This window comes from Mixophyes fleayi, chromosome 1 (assembly GCF_038048845.1).
Source record: "Mixophyes fleayi isolate aMixFle1 chromosome 1, aMixFle1.hap1, whole genome shotgun sequence".
NCBI classification, from domain to species: domain Eukaryota; kingdom Metazoa; phylum Chordata; class Amphibia; order Anura; family Limnodynastidae; genus Mixophyes; species Mixophyes fleayi.
Window position 1 is genome coordinate 270,373,751 of NC_134402.1, and position 19,784 is coordinate 270,393,534.

At 40.6% G+C, this 19,784-nt stretch overlaps 1 long non-coding RNA gene across 2 annotated transcripts; it reads left to right on the forward strand.

Annotated features, from left to right (window-relative positions):
* Nucleotides 1-7,484: 7,484 nt before the first annotated feature.
* On the forward strand, nucleotides 7,485-18,970 carry LOC142107945 (uncharacterized). 2 transcript variants are annotated; one of them, XR_012680051.1, is made up of 3 exons: nucleotides 7,485-7,736; nucleotides 12,398-12,470; nucleotides 13,295-13,339. It is a non-coding gene; the product is annotated as an uncharacterized LOC142107945 (long non-coding RNA). The 2 variants fall into 2 exon arrangements; XR_012680050.1 differs by lacking the exon at nucleotides 13,295-13,339 and adding an exon at nucleotides 18,740-18,970 and having other exon boundaries at nucleotides 7,488-7,736.
* Nucleotides 18,971-19,784: the final 814 nt, after the last annotated feature.

Genomic DNA, 19,784 nt, shown 5'->3' on the forward strand with positions numbered 1-19,784 from the left:
TCAGTTTTTGCGTATGTTAGGGAATTTAGACTGTAAGCTCCATTGGAGAAGGGACTGATGTGAATGAGTTCTCTGTACAGCGCTGCTGAATTAGTGGGCTATACAAATAAATGATGATGATTGTTGTATATTTTGTAATTCAGTCTCTCTGTATCCTCCTTTGAGGGGAGACTAGGGATATTGGGGGTATAGAGTAGGGACAGGGTGAACTGGCACTTTATAACTTCTGTAAACTAGCCCTAGCTCGTCCCTATCTATACCCCACTTCCCGTTTAGCTTCAGTCTAGTTTAAGTACCAGGCGTAACAGACTGTATTGTGTTGCGCTGCAGCCCTGTTTAATTTACTTTTATTGTTTAAATCGGAGGCTTCTGTGTTCTGTTATGTGACAACCGCATAGACAGCTCACAGAGCTGCATTTGCAGATGTCAATCAGGGAGGCCCAAGCCAGCTCCTATACAGTGACAGCGCACAGCATAGAAGGCTGGAGAGGGGAATCTGCGGTGCCATGAAGATACCTCTGCTGCCACTTTCCCTGCCAACACTGATTTACCCTCCTAAGAGCCAGGCACAGTTGCCACAGGCTGTGCCCGTCCTCCATTGCTGCATCTGCACACAGGCAGCCGCAGCCAACTGCATTACAGAGTGGTTCTGACTCGCAAGAGTCCATCCGGGTTCGGTCCCTGTCCAATACAGTGGCTGAACTTGCCCAATTGATGCGGTCTTACTTTCTGGGCGGTCCTTCTCCTAATCCCCCTGTCTCGGTGGCGAGTATTGTGAAATCTGTTCCTAGTTTGCTAAGACAGGGTCTGGCTGGACCAATGGCGGTGGCTTCTGATGAACCGGCCTGGGTACGTGGGCTTGCGTCTTCAGTACAGGATTTGGTTTCTGTCACCTCCTCAGAGAGAATGTTGCAATCTGCCCTACCATCCTCCTCTTGTAAAGGCAAGTGGGTGGCTGTACCCCTGCAGGCAAATTCTGACTGCTCTTCCCAAGAGGAGTGCAAATTAATGTTTGATTCTCATTTGGTCGCTTCTTCTGTTGTGGATGAAGCCCATCCTGACAGTCAGACTGTGGAGAAATACGTGCGGTGCATCAAGTACTTTAGCTTTCTGAGGCAGCTGTCCCTGTCGCTGCGGATCCCTCTCTCTTAGTGCAACGAACAAAGCAATCTTTGCCTTTCCTAGCTTCTTCACAATTAAAAAATATGCTGGGTGAGCCTTGGTTTTCACCGGATCGTAAGTTCCAGGTGTCTCATCAGCTGCAGTCGTATTATCCCTTTCCCCCTGAGGTTCTTGTAAAATGGGAGGCGCCTCCTCGTGTTGACGCTCCAGTTGCAAGGCTGGCTAAGGTTACTACCATCCCTCTTCACCACGCAGCCAATCTTCAGGACATACAGACCATAAGGTTGAGGTCGTCCTTAAGACAATTTTCATGGCAGCGAGTGCTTCTTTGCTGCCCACCTTGACATCAGCGTGGGACAACAAAGCTGTAGCGCTGGTCAGATCAACTGTCTGAGGGTTTGTTGGCCAGGAGACCATCTTCTGAACTGCTTCCTTTGGTCAAGTAGATTGAGAAAGCCACAGATTTTTTTAGGCGAGGTGGCCCTGGATGTGGGACTGATATTGAGCCTAATAAGGCTCTTATAATGCTTCCTTTTTCAGAGGGTGTTTTGTTTGAGCCTCAGCCTGTCGCTATTATCAGTCAAGCAACAGGGGGGGGGGGGGGGGGGAAGTACTTTTCTTCCTATCAATGCTCAGAAAAGAACAGATGTCCAGGTTCCGGTCCTTTCAATCTTCAGGCAGGTCTCAAGGTCAATACTCCTTGATTCAGTCCTCCAGATGTCAGTCGTCCACCCGCAGGAGTGGTCTGCAGCGTGGGTATCAGGCCTGGTCTGCTCGGTGTGTGGCAGAAAAGCATTCGGCATGACGGGTATTCTGCCTCTTTATGGTTGATCATGGTGGGAGCCCATCATCTCCTATTCAGGGATCAGTAGTTTCAGTCTACCACGGGTGCCTGGGTCTGGGGAGACATCCTTGGTCATTCTCCCAAATGGTTCTTTACCACAGGCCTTCCTGCATGTACACGAAAGCGCCTGGCTCTGCGAGAGACCATCCACTCCTTGATTTCTTCCAGAGTAGTTATTCCAGTTCAGGAATCACAAAAAGGTTTGGGATTTTATTCCAACCTTTTTCTTGTTCCAAAACCTGAAGGCTCTTTCAGACCAATTCTGATTCTGAGATCTTTGAAGACTCAAGTCAGGGTGCCAAGATTCAAGTCTTTGCGGCCGGTGATTCACAGCATGGAACAGGGGGAGTTCAAGGTGGCTTTAGACATCAAGGATGCCTATCTGCATGTTCCATTCTGGGAGGGTCAGCAGTGCTCAGGTTTGCGGTTCAGTCAGAGCACAACCAATTTCGGGTTCTTCCTTTTGGTCTGGCCACAGCCCCACGCGTCTTCACCAAGATCATGGCTGCACTTCTGAGGTCAAAGGGGATTACGATCATCCCTTACTTGTACAATATTCTTTTGAAGGCAGAGTCTCTGGTGATACTCCTGCCTTATATCCAGGTAGTGATTCAGACTCTGGTATCCCACAGTTGGATTCTCAACTTCAAAAAGTCCAAGTTGACCCCAACCCAACGGATGACCTTTTTGAGGCTTTTGACACCCAACAACAATTGGTGTTTTTACCTCCGGACACGTTTCTGGCCTTGCAGAAGATGGTAAGATCTCTGTTGGCTGCCAAACAGTTTTCTGTGCATTTTGGCATGAGAGTTCTCGGCAAGATGTTATCGACTTTCAATGTAGTCCAATTTGCTCAGTTTCATGCATGTGATATTGTTATGACGAAGGTGCTATAAAAACTGACCCCTTGGCTCACCTCATTTAGCCAAGTAGCTAACCTTGTGGGATTTAGAGTGGCATGTGAGTTGGCAGAGTGTAAATCAGTTAATATACACTGATTTTAAGTATGTGGGTGACATTGAGGCGACACAGGAACTTTTATGACAATATCAGGACATGAGTACCGCATTCACATTACATAACGAACACAGTTACCAAATGAAGTAGCTGTTATTTAATGTAAAGCCTACACACATGAATAGGATCCAATATCACTTGACAATAGCAGGGCGAACATGGCTGCCAAGTGTGCAGCAGATGACAAAATAATGTTTTTTTGAAATAATAAGCATACAAGCATTAATTAAAATGTAAGATTTGCGTTCCCTACAGGAAAAGGCAGTCTGGAAGGTGAAGAAATGTAGTCAGGAGTCCTCTGGATTCTGGCAAGATGTACGAGGTAGGCCTGTGTTTCCCAGAGTGTATCTTCCAGGCCTAGCTGAGGCAGCACATGGTCTGACTCATCTGGGTAAAGAAGGTATGTGCAAGCTGGTAAAAGCATACTGGTGTGCACCACACTATTCTTCTTAAGCTAGTAGGAAGTCAATGTCCTGTCTTACTTGATTTAGGAAAAATATTGGAAAGATAATACCAATAGAACCATCCCTTACCCCTCCTACAGATGGACTTTTTCCAAGTAAGACAAATAAACTTTATCCAATTGTCACCTTGCAGGAATCTAAAGTATGTATTGGTGTGTACTTATGTATTTATAACTGGGTAGATACACTTCCAGCTGTCACCAATACTGTTGTTTCATACCCAGGAACATGTATGCAAATATTGTATCCGTAGAGTTATAAAAAGTGATGGGGCACTCATTTTACTGTTAATAACTTTCAGGTCATGTGTAAAACTTATGGGCATTTTATAGTAATTTACATACTCTCTATAGGACACAAGCCAGTGGAGAATTAGAGAGGGTAAATGGTACTATCGAGAACGACTTGAATAGAGTGATAGTTGAAACTAGATTGGAGTGGCTGGAAGCTTTTGCCACTAGTCCTCCCCACTATCAGAACCACTCCTAAACTGCCTCTTAACTTGTCACCTTTTGAAATACTTTTGACAAGCAACCTCACTTGATGGTAGATTTCCAAACTGAGTTAAAATGTAATGAATGAAGAGACTTTTGAAAATATTATAAACAGAAGCAAATAGTTAGACAGCAACAAAAGACATTCAAAAACACTGTCTCCTGATGTTATATACACTAATTGTCATGATATTGGACTGTGAGAGCATGTTATGGACTGTAATTTCCTGTGCTCCAGTTGTTTAACAGACAGGTGAGAAGACCTGTACCAAGTGTTGACGACCAGCACACCTCTGGAAGTAGTAGAAAGAGACACTTGGACCCATTCCAACCACTGCAGAGGAGTCAACAACCCAGAGAAGGTTGAAATTATAGGTTGGATGACAGTCGTGAATCTGTGCTGGGAGTCCTAAAATCGCAGTTAACACCTAAGCGAAGGACTTTGCAAAGACTGTTAGCCCATCATGGAGCAGCAGTTTTTCTGTTTATCCCTTTCTAGTGTTTCTCTCATCGTTATTCTTTTTCCAGGACATTCAATTCTCGCAGTGGTGATCAGGTGATGGAGACTGGTTCAAGTAGTGATAATGAGGATGTGGGGATGAAGGGAAATTGTTAACACAATAGGTCCAGCCAATTACACTATTCAATTCAAGGATAAAGTAAAGGTCGAGCTCGGAGACAGTGTGAGGGGCTATTGTCTGAAAAATATTGTGTCTGTAAGTACTATGACCCCATGTTATGCTCAAGAGTGTCCTCTCAGTCTAGATTTACATAGGCCTAGCCACCTGGTCTTCTCCAAGAACCACTGCCAGTTGGGATGGATTTAGCGTCAGAGCCTCTCTTTTATGCAGGAAGGAATTTCAAACTCCCCGCCGCTGGATCATGTGACCATCCCTGCCGCGAACCCGGAAGTGCCAAGCGACAGACAAAAAAGGAGCGCGGAGAAGATAAGAATCCTCACAGTAACCCCCCTTCCCCCTTAGGGGTGGACCGTGACCACCCTAAAAGTTTTGTCAGGAAATTTTCGGTGAAAACATTTGAGGAGATCAGGAGCATGGAGATCTCGAATCGACACCCAGGAGCCCTTTCAATCAACTAAGAATTGAAGGGTTCCTCTGGAGATACGAGAATTGATAATCTCATTAACCTCAAATTCCGGATCTTACACCGAAACACCAGGGGGATCTCTGATGCAGGGAGAAAATTTATTAATGACCACCGGTTTGAGCAAGGAAACATGGAACACGTTAGGAATGTTCAAAGTGAAGGGGAGTTCCAGTCTAAAGGCTACGGGATGTATGATTTCTAAGATCATCATCATCAATTTATATGGCTTATTACAATAAAAAGTAATTGATCTGATGTGGCGCTCCACTCAGTGTGCAGCCTGATGTATGTAGAGGAGTATCCACTGTTCTCCACAAATAAAGCACAGACATAAAATATAGTTAACATACACTTAGCGCGCACCTTTTCAAATCTCTCGGGAGATAGGAACTCCTATACTCCCTTCACTGGATAGCTGACCCTTATCTCTCTCCTCGATTGGAGTTCCTATAGTCTGGGAATCAGACTCATGGAAATATAAAATAAATGGAGAAATAATAGTGCAGAATGTCTAAAAATGAGCATATAAAAGTCCACAAAGTTCCCGGAAAGAGAGTATATTCTTCAACCTCGTGATGAAACGAAGGAATACCACCGTAATTCTTGTGACTTTTTACACCATCTCCCCCAAAGGTATATGCTTACAAGATGTTGGCTTTAACAGAGCATCTCAAGTAATCCTTCCTGTGTATCGCTTTCAAATTCCTCCACAGAGTAGTAACATGGTGTGCCAGATAAAAAGAAATAAAAACCAATCTAGTGCATTATCATAAAACACCATTTAATAAAAATACATTATCTCCAAACAGAGACCTGTACATATAAAACATAACATCAAGAATATCCCAAAATGGTAATGTGTATAGTCATACCAGATAAATTCAGGATATTCGCAGTATCAGTCCACAATGTGACGAAATCCCGCTCACACTTATCCTCCCAACACGTTTCGACTCTAAGTAAGAGTCTTTTTCAAGAGGGAGAATGTAACACCCCTTCCAGGGGCAAACGCAGGATTTGAGGAGGGGGGGTTTCCACGCCACGATACAAGTGGGCGTATCCAGTATGTGTAGGGGCGTGGCTACAAACACATACCGTGTCAAACACACAGATATGTAAGCTGTCACATACACACACATACATAAACACACAGGATCAAGCACACAGATATGTAAGCTGTCACATACACACACATACATAAACACACACATACATAAACACACAGGATCAAGCACACAGATATGTAAGCTGTCACATACACACACATACATAAACACACACATACATAAACACACAGGATCAAGCACACAGATATGTAAGCTGTCACATACACACACATACATAAACACACACATACATAAACACACAGGATCAAGCACACAGATATGTAAGCTGTCACATACACACACATACATAAACACACACACAAACACACAGGCTCAAGCACACAGATATGTAAGCTGTCAGAATACACACACATACATAAACACACAGGATCAAGCACACAGATATGTAAGCTGTCAGAATACACACACATACATAAACACACACATACATAAACACACAGGACCAAGCACACAGAAATGTAAGCTGTCAGAATACACACACATACATAAACACACACATACATAAACACACAGGCTCAAGCACACAGATATGTAAGCTGTCAGAATACACACACATACATAAACACACACATAAACACACAGGATCAAGTACACAGAAATGTAAGCTGTCAGAATACACACACATACATAAACACACACATACATAAACACACAGGATCAAGCACACAGATATGTAAGCTGTCAGAATACACACACATACATAAACACACACATACATAAACACACAGGATCAAGCACACAGATATGTAAGCTGTCACATACACACACATACATAAACACACACATACATAAACACACAGGATCAAGCACACAGATATGTAAGCTGTCACATACACACACATACATAAACACACAGGATCAAGCACACAGATATGTAAGCTGTCACATACACACACATACATAAACACACACATACATAAACACACAGGATCAAGCACACAGATATGTAAGCTGTCACATACACACACATACATAAACACACAGGATCAAACCAGAGCCGTAACTTAGAATTCTAGTGCCCTGGGCGAGAAAGACAAATGCCGCCCCCCTATCCCTCAATTTTAACCAAATTAACCTAAAATATTCCTAAATTGTGCCCCCCTTCAGCGTTGCGCCCTGGGCGGTCGCCCCTGTCGCACAGCCCTAGTTACGGCCCTGGATCAAACACACAGACATCCAAGCTGTCATATGCACAGACAAACACAGACTCACACACATACACACATTCTTACCTTCTGCTGCTTCCTCCTGCATAACACCATGCTGGCCGTGTGGGAGGAAGGGGCGGGGCCAAACTGCCGGCAGAGACCTGTGCTCACACAGCAGGGGACAGACTGAGAGACGATCCCAAGCTACAAGCAGTAGTGGCTGGTCCCGGGAGAGGTGCCAGCCACTGTAAGCATAAGGCACCCCAGGTAGGACAGGGGTTTCTGGGGACTAGGAAACCCCCCCTGGGTGCGCCCCTGCCTTCTAGTGTTATTGTTCACACCCCCTACTGAATGTGTAGCCCGGCACTAGGACCCAAAGGAGACACAGCAGGAATGTTGCTTAGCAACATCAGGTGCGTATAAGGGGATCAGAACTTGTGTGGAAAGGGACAGCCATGGACCCAGGACAGAGAGGAGGTAGTCCTGGGACCCCCCTTCCCCCATGTAATCTGGGGAGCTGGTCCACCGCCTGCTGCCACTAGGGGCTAAAGTACAACATCACTGACATAATACTAGTGACATGGGACAGATTTCAGAGATAAATTACCTCAGAAAGTGACAGGATGATAGAAAGGCAGCAGCTATTGAACGGGTTGAGAGATAATACCACCACAAAGGAGGGGTGAGATATATTATCCCTGCAGAGGAGGGGTGAGTGAACATTGCTGTGAGAGGGAAACGTAAACTCATTTTAAATGTGAATGCCCATTAATATTCTGTCCATGTATCCAGTGCAGGAGTAGGAACTGTACATATTTATTTCAGCACTGCAACCATTTAAGAATGTTCTGGAATGAAGAAGGTGTGTAAATAAACAGGTTATTTTGAAATATAGAGACGTCTGGCACCCAATTTTTGAGACATCTGATTGCACTGCACCACCAAGTTACATCACCTGTGTCCCAACACCTTCACAGAGACGCTGTAAAAATAACCTGCATGTGCAGGGACCCCCTGTTCATCTACATCCACATCATGTACTAATCAGGGCTGAGCAAGCACTACACACAGTGACAGCGGGTTACACATATCAATGATGAACAGTAACTTAAACTGTCCAGAGCAGTCAAATATATTCCTTATTATTTAGTTTTTTTTTCCGAGTGAACCTGTCATTAAGACCTCTATACCCATCTATGTGTTCACTTATATGTTTCTTCAAAGTTACATTATACTTTATCACACAATTCTTTTAACTGGGACTATTCACATCCACTCTTTAATTACCTCGACTGAGTTATTATTTCCATTAGAATATATCTACAATCTCTTACTTCTAAATTATTACATGTTAGATCCGCTAATATTTTCAAAATATCCAATATTCTATAGCTTAAAAGAAATAGCAAAACTCTTTACATATGAATCAAACCATATACACAAATAGCAGTGCTGCGAGTCAACTTATAAAAATATGAACACATGCAAAAATGTAATATATCGTTTGTGGGTATTTATATTTTCATTTTCTTCTAAATTTATACTCTAATGCAATATTATATACACCAGTTATTGGGGTTAAGTAAAAGTATCTTATTCAATATAAACATTTGTATTTAATATTGTACATACCCGATAGAGTCATCTTATATCCGTTATGCCGCCAACCAATTATACTTTTCTGGGGAATGACCACAACTTACATAAATGATACTCACCAGATATTAAGTCTTGTCACACTTGTCATATCTTTTGCATACCGAAAGTAGAGAAAAGTAAGAAAGCTTGTTATCTTATTAAAACGTTTACAGAACGCTCAGTATCAATTTTAGGATTCTCTGTCAAGGGTAGTGAACTAAAAAGGGAATTATAAAAATATAAGGAAGATTAAAAAAAAAAGAAATTAGCCAGGACTTGGATTGGCTTGATAGTCTATTATTCTTCTTTGCTTGGTTCATCTTCAATCTCCTGTAACAAATTCTGGAACTTTGGGAGTACTTCTTCGTAGTACTTCTTCCTTTATTTACTTGTAAAAGTCCTTCTTAGTACTCTTGTAAAACAATCTAGAACGTTATAAGTTTTTCTTCTTTTGTCATTATTTATTGTTCGTATTGTCCTGTGGGCTTAAAAGGGTTTTCTAAAATAACAAGTTTAAAAGAGAATCTGGAAATTATTCTGATAATATTTGAGGCCAACATAATTGCCTCTGCCTATATGCAGCTTGTCACTTCACATTCGTTTGCTCAATTCATATGAACTTCTAGCCTAATAAAATTATCAAATACGGAGTGCAAATTCTACTATGCATATCATAATTATCTGCAAAATTAAATATTTCTATAGACTTACATGTCTATTATTTTCTCAATTTACTTAGATTTCTCATTGCTACAAACTCTTGCACTAAAGAAAAATAAAGAGAACATTTTGCATAGTAATATAATTTACTAGTTTCTACATATTTTCTATGCAATCGACCTGTTTTTCCTGAAATGGATCCCTTAGCAAAAATCTTGATGCCTTCTCTGTGGGAAACATAACTTGTGATATATTGATTAGAAACATATATTAATTGTTAACACTTTGCAATTTTGAGCTTGCATGTAAATAGGTCTGTACATGAGACATTAGGTACTGTAATTTAACAAGAATTTCTTAATAATTAAGGGTGAAGGTAACTCACCGTTATTACTAACAGCAATGGTCTCTGTGAATTTAAATCTGCACATGCATATTACACTGTAAACAACTGTAAAATGGGAATTTACCTATGAGCCAGTTCATTAAATTTATCCATGAGTCAGCTCATTAAACATATTCACAGAAAAAAAACCACACACCAATAGAGCACACCGATTTGTATCTATAAATAATTATTAAATATACTAAATATTTACAATGAACCATGATTTTCCAAGTTAAAATTTCCAACTGTTCTGGGAAGGGATCTTGCTAGTTTATTATAATGTATTATGCAGTGGTCGAAGTGGAAATTTAGAGGTGGGGTATGGAAAATATAAGTGGAGTATGAAGGCTTGAATTTTTTTTTTTTTTAAACACCTGTCCACTCTGGGCATTCTCATCCTTCAACACTACTTGTGTTTTATACTGGCTGCCTACCTGACGTACCCATTCTTATGCTGTCTTTTCTTTTACCTATGCCCCTGTACCATCTTCTCCGTCTCTCTCACATATCCCCCTGCACCATCTTCTCCTATGTCCCTCTGACATATCCCCCTGCACAATGTTCTCCTATGTCCCTCTGACATATCCCCCTGCACAATGTTCTATGTCAATCTGACATATCCCCCTGCACCATCTTCCACACATGACTCTCTGCACCATCTCCTCCCACGTCTCCCTGAACCATCCTTCTTCCCTGTCTCTCTCTCATGTCTCCCTGAACCATCCTTCTTCCCTGTCTCTCTCTCACGTCTGCCTGCACCATCTTCTTCCCTGTGTCTTTCACGTCTGCCTGCACCATCTTCTTCCCTGTGTCTTTCTCACGTCTCCCTGCACAATCTTCTCCCGTCTCTCTCACGTCTCCCAGCACCACCTTCTCCCCTGCCTTCTCCCCAATCATGTTTTTGTTTTGTTTTATTTCTGTGCCCATACTGTATTCTCCCCCATCACCCATCCGCTGTACATTCATGATGTGCATATGATTGAAATGTGGCAGGATTCAATGTATTGCACCTCTTAGCTGACCACACATTTTTTATGTGGGACAGATAGTCTAGACCAGTGGATCCCAAACTTTTTCAGTTCGAGGCACCCTGAAGGTCTCCATAATATTTTCAAGGCACCCCTAACCCAAAAAGTGTTCTTACTTTTTAAAAAATATGATAATCCATCCTCTTAGCAGACTGAAGTCTGTTATTCACTAGTGGTGAGAGGAGACCGGACTTGCCCCCTTTTATTGAAGTGGAAAAATATTTGATTGTCCGATCCAGCTTCTTAAAGGGAAAATAAATACATTTGTTTAATAGAATATGAGTTTAAGATTGAATTACGCAGCGTAGCCTACATGTTAGCGTGGAGTTTCATTACTGAACCCTCTGACCATAGTCAGTAAGAGGGAGGTTAACACTTATTTTATTATTAAGTTATTGAACATTAATTCCAGTCTATATGAGAATGTTAGTCAGGACTTGGGGCCTGATTCATTAAGGAAAGTATAGCAAAAAAATTGAGTAACTTTTCACCTGGGCAAAACCATGTTGCATTGGAGGGGGAGAGAATTTTAAAATGTGTGGACACATTTCTAATTGGGGTAGGACATGTCTTAGATCAAATTCAAATGTCAGTGTAAAAAACAGGAGAAAACTTATTTTTTTTGCCTTACTTTCCCTAATGAATTAGGCCCTTGGTTCCCAGTTAGAAATTAATTTCCACACCTAGGTGTTTATGTATGACTTGTGAATACAACAAAAGGCTGTGTTTATACTAACTATATGTGCAATCCAAGTTTTTACCTATATATTAAGAATCACAATTTCACATGAGACTCTAATTAACAATCAAAGTATCTAGTGAATGAAATGTATTTTATTCAAATAGGATTCTTAGTTTTTTTTATCTTGCTTAGTAAAGACAAATAAAGCCTAATGGTAAAAATACAATGACCTGATAATTAATGATAAAATCAATATGATTGTATTAAAAATGATACTTTAACAGCATTAAAGGCGAGACCTTTGATACAAAATGCAAATTATGCTTACTATTAATTAGTTTTCTTCAAAATACTTCATGGCAGCCATTACAATCAGTAATCCTTTGCCAATTTAGGCAGAGACAGGTTATAAAAATCCCCCCAGATGGCATGAAAAGCAGCACTTTCTATTCTCTGAATGACGTCCCATGTTTTCTCTGGAAAATATAAACATTACAAGCATCAGTGAGAAACTGGGCTGCACTGGAGAATCGAGAGGAAAAGCATAATTCACTTTTTTTTTTTCAATCCTCCACGGCAGCAATTACAATAGGATGTATTCAAACAATACAGTAGGTAGGGCCACAAAATGCAAACTAACCACATTTGCTAAAAAATTATAAATTCATTTATTTGCAGAACTCCGAATAGGTCTCTTAAACTGAGAATCAATGGAGGATATGACAGGATATCCAGATGATGACAAGCAAAGGTATGGATAGATGTCCATTCTGCTGCTGTCACTGCTATAACAGCCTGTCTTGCCTAAAATATTGCTACTGCCAAGTCTCTAAGTACCACCTTATCTGCATAGACATTCTGTAAGGGCACCTTACACCATAGTGCTTGTAATTCTCCAACTCTGTAGGCAGAAATGATTGCCACTAAGAAGCCACACCATTAGATACATTTCTTCCAAATTATGTAATAGATTATTGGAGACTTGTTCTTTCTTGCCTGTAGCCATGTGCTGTTTACTTGCTCTGAGAATCCCTTACTACACAGCAGTTCCAACATATTTACATGAAGTATTTTTTGACACAAAAGGTGGGCCTCCCAGCCTGTGAGATTGGTGTCTATCTTGAACAATATTCATTCCAATACCAAAAGGGACAGTCTTGGTATTTAACTTCGGGCTTAGCCAACACCCGAGACACTGCCTGGTGGCTATTGCCAGGGTAATGGCATGATTCAGAAAAGTCTCCTTGTGATCCTAAAGTGTTCGCACTGGAGATTCTGCATTTGTCATCTTGCCCAAGGAATGATCCATATGGTGGAGGAAAACTTTCCCAGCAACTGATGTCCCTTTCTTACTGGCATTTGATGACGAGTCTGCAGTTGACTTGCTAGGGACTGGATCTTGATACACCTCTCTTCTGTCAGTATGATGTTTCTCTGGACCCGCAGACACTTTATTTATTGTGAAATTACCGTCAAAAAATGAGTTTGATGTCCTCTTAAACCAGCCTGTCCCTCGTTTCTCAGAAAATTTGAAGCAGAATATGTACTTTTTATAGCCTGGTTTATATTCCCCAGCTTACCAGACTACATCTGCATCTGAGGGAAGTCCATGGGTCTTAGTTACCTGGCTTTTTTGACTTGCATAATCTAACTCATTAAGCTAGTGGGGTAAGGGACAGAATGTGGTAAACCTGCCTGGGATTTAGTTACTGCTTGTTTATAACAGGAGTCTGGGAACTTTTTTACCGTTTACCCCACATATATTTAGATACGCCGATGTTACCCCCTTGATTTGAAAGGAAGGAAAATAATATATTAATTATTGAAATTCAAAATTTTCTTTGAAAGCTTCAAACTTCAATACTTCGGGTTTTGGAGAAATGATGTTGCTACATTTTTGATACGAGAGCATCAATATTGGGGCATTTTGATGTCAGAGCAATTTGGATACAGTCTTCAGCGTCCAATCGATTTCTCTGCTTTGTTTTTATGTTCGTTAGAGTGGAAAATCCTTGTTCGCAAAGGTAGGTTGTTGCAAAAGGCAGCAACTTTTTGACTGCCTCCTCGTGTGCAATTTTGAATGGCTTTGCAGCTGTTGACATCAAAAAAATGACAGATCTGTTTTGTTATCAAATGCAATACGTGCTTCATTATTACATCGAAGCTCAAAAAGTGCCTCGGCCAACCTTTGAGGCTTTTCTGGTACAACAGCAATTGCACATTTAAAAGGGTCTACAATCCAACTGACAGCATGTGAATCTGCAGCATTAGCCCCAGGAATTTCATTTTTACCCCGTTTGGGGTAATTTACCCCTGTTCCCTGACCACTGGTTTATAATATTCTAGTAATTGTTTTTATTACAATAAATGTATTGTTTTACTTTCTAACTGCATTTGCCTGAGTGACTATAGATGTATAGACTCTAGAATGTACCGAGTAGGTTTCCCTGGCATAGTAAGGCATTCCTTGGTTGCCAGCCAGCGTGAAGTGGGTAGAATCGGGCCAGATAAACCCGGTATCCGCACAATAACATTTTCCCACAAACTAGCCATGTTCTTATAGAAAGGCTATCCCCTGAGCTGTTCTGTAGTTGACAATGCATTCTGAACTCATTACCAAGACTGTCGTTCAGTTAGGGATATATTATATATACTTGTTTCCTCAATTCCACAACCATAGTAACTGGCACCTTCGTAAAAGTTGTGAGATATTGCCAGAATGAAGAGCAAACAGGTGAACTGAAACTACTGGCCCTAGATGGAGGACCCAGGAAATTTCAAGTGATGAACAGCAAAATGCATGTGAATATAAGCATCCTGAAGGTCTATGGGCATAATCTTCCTTGTTGATGGCTGTGAGGACCAAATTCACAGACTCCATGCAAAAATGTCAGATGTGAACAAACTCTTCAGACCCAGCACCGTGCAAGATTCCTGATGACTTTCTGACGAGGAAGAGTCTAGGATAGAAATCTTCGTCTTTTTAACATGCAGGAACAAGACATATTGCATGAGCCTCTAAAGAATTTTCAGACTGTTTTGTAAGGCTATGGGATTGGTGTGAGATACTGATGAAGTTCTATTTGATACCAGTTTCTTAAATTGTCCAACAACCATTTTTCTGTGATACTGTAGGTCCATATTATGGAGTCTTCTGCTTTGACCGCCTTCTTTAGGGCTGAATGCTTGAAAGAGCGGTTTGGATGCAGTAGGCATATTCTGCCTGCCGTACTATCTCCCTGATTTATAACTTCTCACCTCTTTGAAGTGCTGACGAGCAGAAGAAGAGTGCTTACAATTTATATTCTGTAGCAAGTGATTAGCTTTACTCCCAGCAAACTTCTGTAGGAGTGTCCGATCTGTCCCAAAAGAGCAGAGGCCTTTTAGCTTGGCTAGACTATCCTTTGACTGAGTTTCTGCTGCCGAAGGGCACGACCAGAAAGCTCTCCTAGTCACAGCTGCTGATGGCATTGTGCTTGCTGAGAAAGCATTAGTGTCCAAAGATGCTTCACACAGAAAATCAATGGTGGTTTTTCATAACCTCAATGCTTTTCAACATGTACTCTAAGCCCTTTTTCCCCACAATCTAAGTTCCCTGGCCACTGAAGCCATTGCCACACTGCTTTCAAAGTGGTGCAAGATTAAATATGAAGCTTTTTAAAACAACTGTACGACACTCAAAGCTGCTCCTGTGAGGATTTGTTTTGAGTGTGCTTTGGTTTGTCAGACATTTTGTAGTAATACAGATATAGCAAAGATTGTGAAATTTGACAAGGGCAAGCTGAAGACAGAATCGTAATAGAAAACTCCCACTGCCTTCTAAAAAAAAAACAATTGAGCAAAAGAAGCGTCTGATTCCTAATGAAACCACTCACCCCAATATGCACTGTATATTACACAAGCATTTACTGTGCTACCCTGTTTAACCAACAGAAAATTTAAAGAACAACTGAACACTGAATGAAGGCACTGCCTGTCTGGCTGGTTTTGGTAGCATGAGCGACCTTACATATTGAAAGGAGAATTTGAGTGGACTTACAGAAATTGAGTAACGTGATGAGCTGAAAGGTAAATTGCATCAACGTCCGCTGAGCTGTAAACTGCAGGCAAATTGAATGCCATTTAAGTTGTTCAAAATTATTTTAATTGTTGGAATGCACCATTTTATTTTTTTTACATATTGAAAAAAAAAAGTATAAAACATCAGCACCTGATGTAGAGGGAAAACTCGATATCATGCGATCTTCAAACAGGGATTTATGAGTCTCTATGGCAGTTGCTTCCTTCTCCATACCCAGAGATTTGTATACATGTTTAAGTAAAATCTCCATTTCATCCAAATCATACATCCTGTTTCCTTAATATCTCCAGATTCATTACTAGAGGTATCTTCCAAATTCTCAGGAGAATCACATTCTGACTGCAAGTATTCCTCCTCTAATTCAATACTTGTCAGACTTTGCTGTTTACAACACCTGTATAGAATACAAATCTTCCTTAATCACAAAAGATTCTTTCATCTAGGACTTAAGCCCCTTAACTTGCTCAGGGGGCTGAGGTTATTCTCTTGGGTTTAGAGCTATATGGTGTACAAAAGACTACTTCACAAACTCTACGCTGATGCTGCTTTCAGTCCTCCTTCCCTTCCACAGGCTGTACAAGAGTACTGAAAGGAGAGGCCATTACTAATTAAAGTAATCATATAATAAAGAATCAACCACCCCTAACATGGGGGCTTATCGAAAGCAGGATCCTTTGGTTGTTTCGAGTTTGACACAAGCTCCATTCCACTGTCAGCTCTGGTTACTGTAAACCAAAACTAAAGTAGCAAAATGTTCCCCCCAAGGCAGGGAACGCTCCAGATCAAGAAACAAAAGCAAGGGTGATGAGTGCAGCGAAGGGTCTTGCAAACAGTACAAAATAATGTAGTCCTGGGGATGGCAGAATGCTATAAAGAAGAACCTTTGAACTTTGGTTAAAAAAACAACACCTGTGATTATGGAAGGCACAACTGAAGAGACACAAAACTATTTTCTAGTCGTCCAGTTATTCCACATCTCTAAAGGGCGTAGAAATCAAGACTGCAACCTTTTGGTACCAATGGAACAATTTGACATGTCTTCTAGAATACAGCTCTGTGCCCTTCCTCATATCTTGATCTGGTAAATAGATGCTACTTATAGATAAGTCAATGATCCTTGGATGTTGTGCTCGATTCCCCTTATCTATAAAAAATCCTGATATCCCCCTAACAATACCACCTAAAGGTTAGATAATGGTCAAAAAGGGAACAATCCGCATTGGCTGATAACATAAACACAAGACCTTTTCTCACCTATTATGACAATTTAATACACACTGAAATGTGTATTACATGATCCTTAGAGACATTACTACTTTAGAACTTAGGAGCTCAAACCCTTTAAGAAGATATTTGATTCTGTACTCTACCTGTGGAATTGACCAAGAGTCTTTTGAAACTAGCCAGGCCCGGGGAGATAAGCATCTCGGAGGAGTATGAAGCACCAAAGTTGTAAACCATCTAGCCACTTAAGCAGAGCAGAGAGATGCCCTGAGGTGCCAACATATATCTTAGTGATAGATAATTTACTTCAAAAGCGTGGTGTTATTTTGGGAATCAATCTGACCTAATTGAAAATGTAATTCCTAAGGAGGAGGTGAAGAGCCTGTAAGAAGGGTTTAAAATCTTCTGCTTTACACATTACGTTGTGCATTTTCATGAGGGACTGAAATTTCCCATTTTTCTCAATTGTGTTTCCTCACACACGCCAAGTCTTTTCTAGTAAGTAGTGACTCTGGTTTTATTTCCTATTTTATTTTGTGAAACTAATTTTTGCAACTTATTGTATGTCTTGTTTTTAGCCATGGACACATTTTTCAGATTAAATAAATTTAGTCTAGTGTATGCTGTGATTCTTTGTGAACGTACGAAGCCCAGGGAGGCTCATGCTACATGTGTATGTAATTTAAGTGTGAAACATTAATAAGTGGTTTTGGTGAACATAAGGACACCATAATAAATCCTGCGTGGTGGCAGAAAAGGTGTATTCATTGGTAAGTGACTAAGGTGACGCCAGTCACGGCCAGCTTTTCAGATTACTGTATCTGGGACAGGCTGGGCGTTCATGACAGGTCTGTGGGGTCAAATAAGACTATTTCTGTATTTTGTGCCTTATTGTTGCCCCCGGTGTCTCCTGGAGGACTAGATCCGCTCACAATAAAATAGGAGGCCGATCTGGGGGTTCTCTCTGACGAAAAGTGGAATATGGTGGTAGGAAGTACTAGACATACCACCTCTTGTCTTAGGTTTCAGCAGATCCATTTTTACATGGTACACAGAGTATACTTAACACCAACCAGGATACACTCGATGAGACTGCACACCTCTGCGGAGTGGCCCAAGGGTGGTGACTCTGAGGGCACTTTTTGGCATCTGTTATGGTCATTCCCAGTTGTCCAATCCTTCTGGGGCCCAATATGGAACTGAATTCTCTTCCACACTACCTGTGACCCCTTCCTTATGCCCTAAGATCATTCTGTTTGGCACTACGCTAGAAAAGAATTTGAGTAACCCACTCTTCAAATATATATGTACCTTAGCATCCCTGGATAAGGTTATTATAGCTAGGGGGTGGATGGCAACTGAACCATCTAAATGTAACTCACTGGATCAATCTAGGTACTGAAGTCTGGAGGCATGAGAGGTTCATGTATGAAAGTAATGCATAAATACCATAAGATATGGCACAAGTGATATGAATCAAGTTATGTTATCCACCTTCATCAGGATGATATGGTAATTTTGGGGAATGACTGGATGGGTAGTTAACGCTCAGCCCTGTGCAGCTTCAATAGACTTATAAGTTATTAAATATTAAAATAAATATCTGACTGTATAATGCAAAATAATAAACTAAATGTACTTCTTGCATTGCAACATGGTTTGTCCAGGAGCAAATTTACTCTTCCTTGTTTTTTGCTTTCCTTTGTTTTCCTTAGTGAATCAGGCCCAAAGTGCCAAGTGACAGCTGGGCAAAGACAAAAGACTGCAACTGGTGTTATTTTGTCACAATCCGCAAGTTGTGCTGCAATACAGCAAACAAAAAATAAATGCCTCAAACTGTGCTTCCATTCTATGTTTGAAGTAGAACCACTTCTCATATGAGTATGTACACTTAAGGGTATATTGACTAAACTGTGGGTTTGAAGAAGTGGAGATGTTGCCTATAGCAACCAGATTCTAGCTGCCATTTTGTAGAATGCACTAAATAAATGAAGAAGTGGAGATGTTGCCTATAGCAACCAATCAGATTCTAGCTTTCATTTATTTAGTGCATTCTACAAAATGGCAGCTAGAATCTGGTTGCTATAGGCAACATCTCCACTTCTTCAAACCCACAGTTTGGTAAATATACCCCCTAATGTGCTCCACCAGTTCAAGATAAGCAAGTACAGTTAGATGCCACATAAGTCATCCATTAAAAACAAATAAGGTATATGCTGATTAATTTATTCATATCAAACTGATCATATTATGCAGCACTGAATAGAAAATATGTAACCATCCATATCAGTTCTTGGCAGTAGATTTAACATCAATCTTCTGTACTAGGAGACTGGGTAAATGCAGAAAAGTCCTTGAAATGGGGAAATCTATTTTGAGAACAAAATGTTTGCAAATGTTCTTATTACATTATGAGAGGAAAACTGAAAAAGCACAATAAATATATGTAGCTCAAACCGGATTGCTTTTCTTTGAATGGCTAGTTCTGTGAATGTCCATCTTTTGCATTCAAGGTCATGTATTTGGAGGATTTAAAAAAAAATAAAAATAAATAAATAAAAGAAATAAGAAGATTCGAAGGTAGTTAGGATACTGGGTGGCATAACTACATCGAGGTGGGAAGAAGATAAATCATAGTAAGTATTATATATGCAAATCTGATAAACGCTTAGGGCAAAAGTTTTCTTCAGTGAAATTATAGGCTCTTGCCTTTTCTTAGAAAAACCCCTATTTACTCACAAATCCATTTAGGAAGTTACT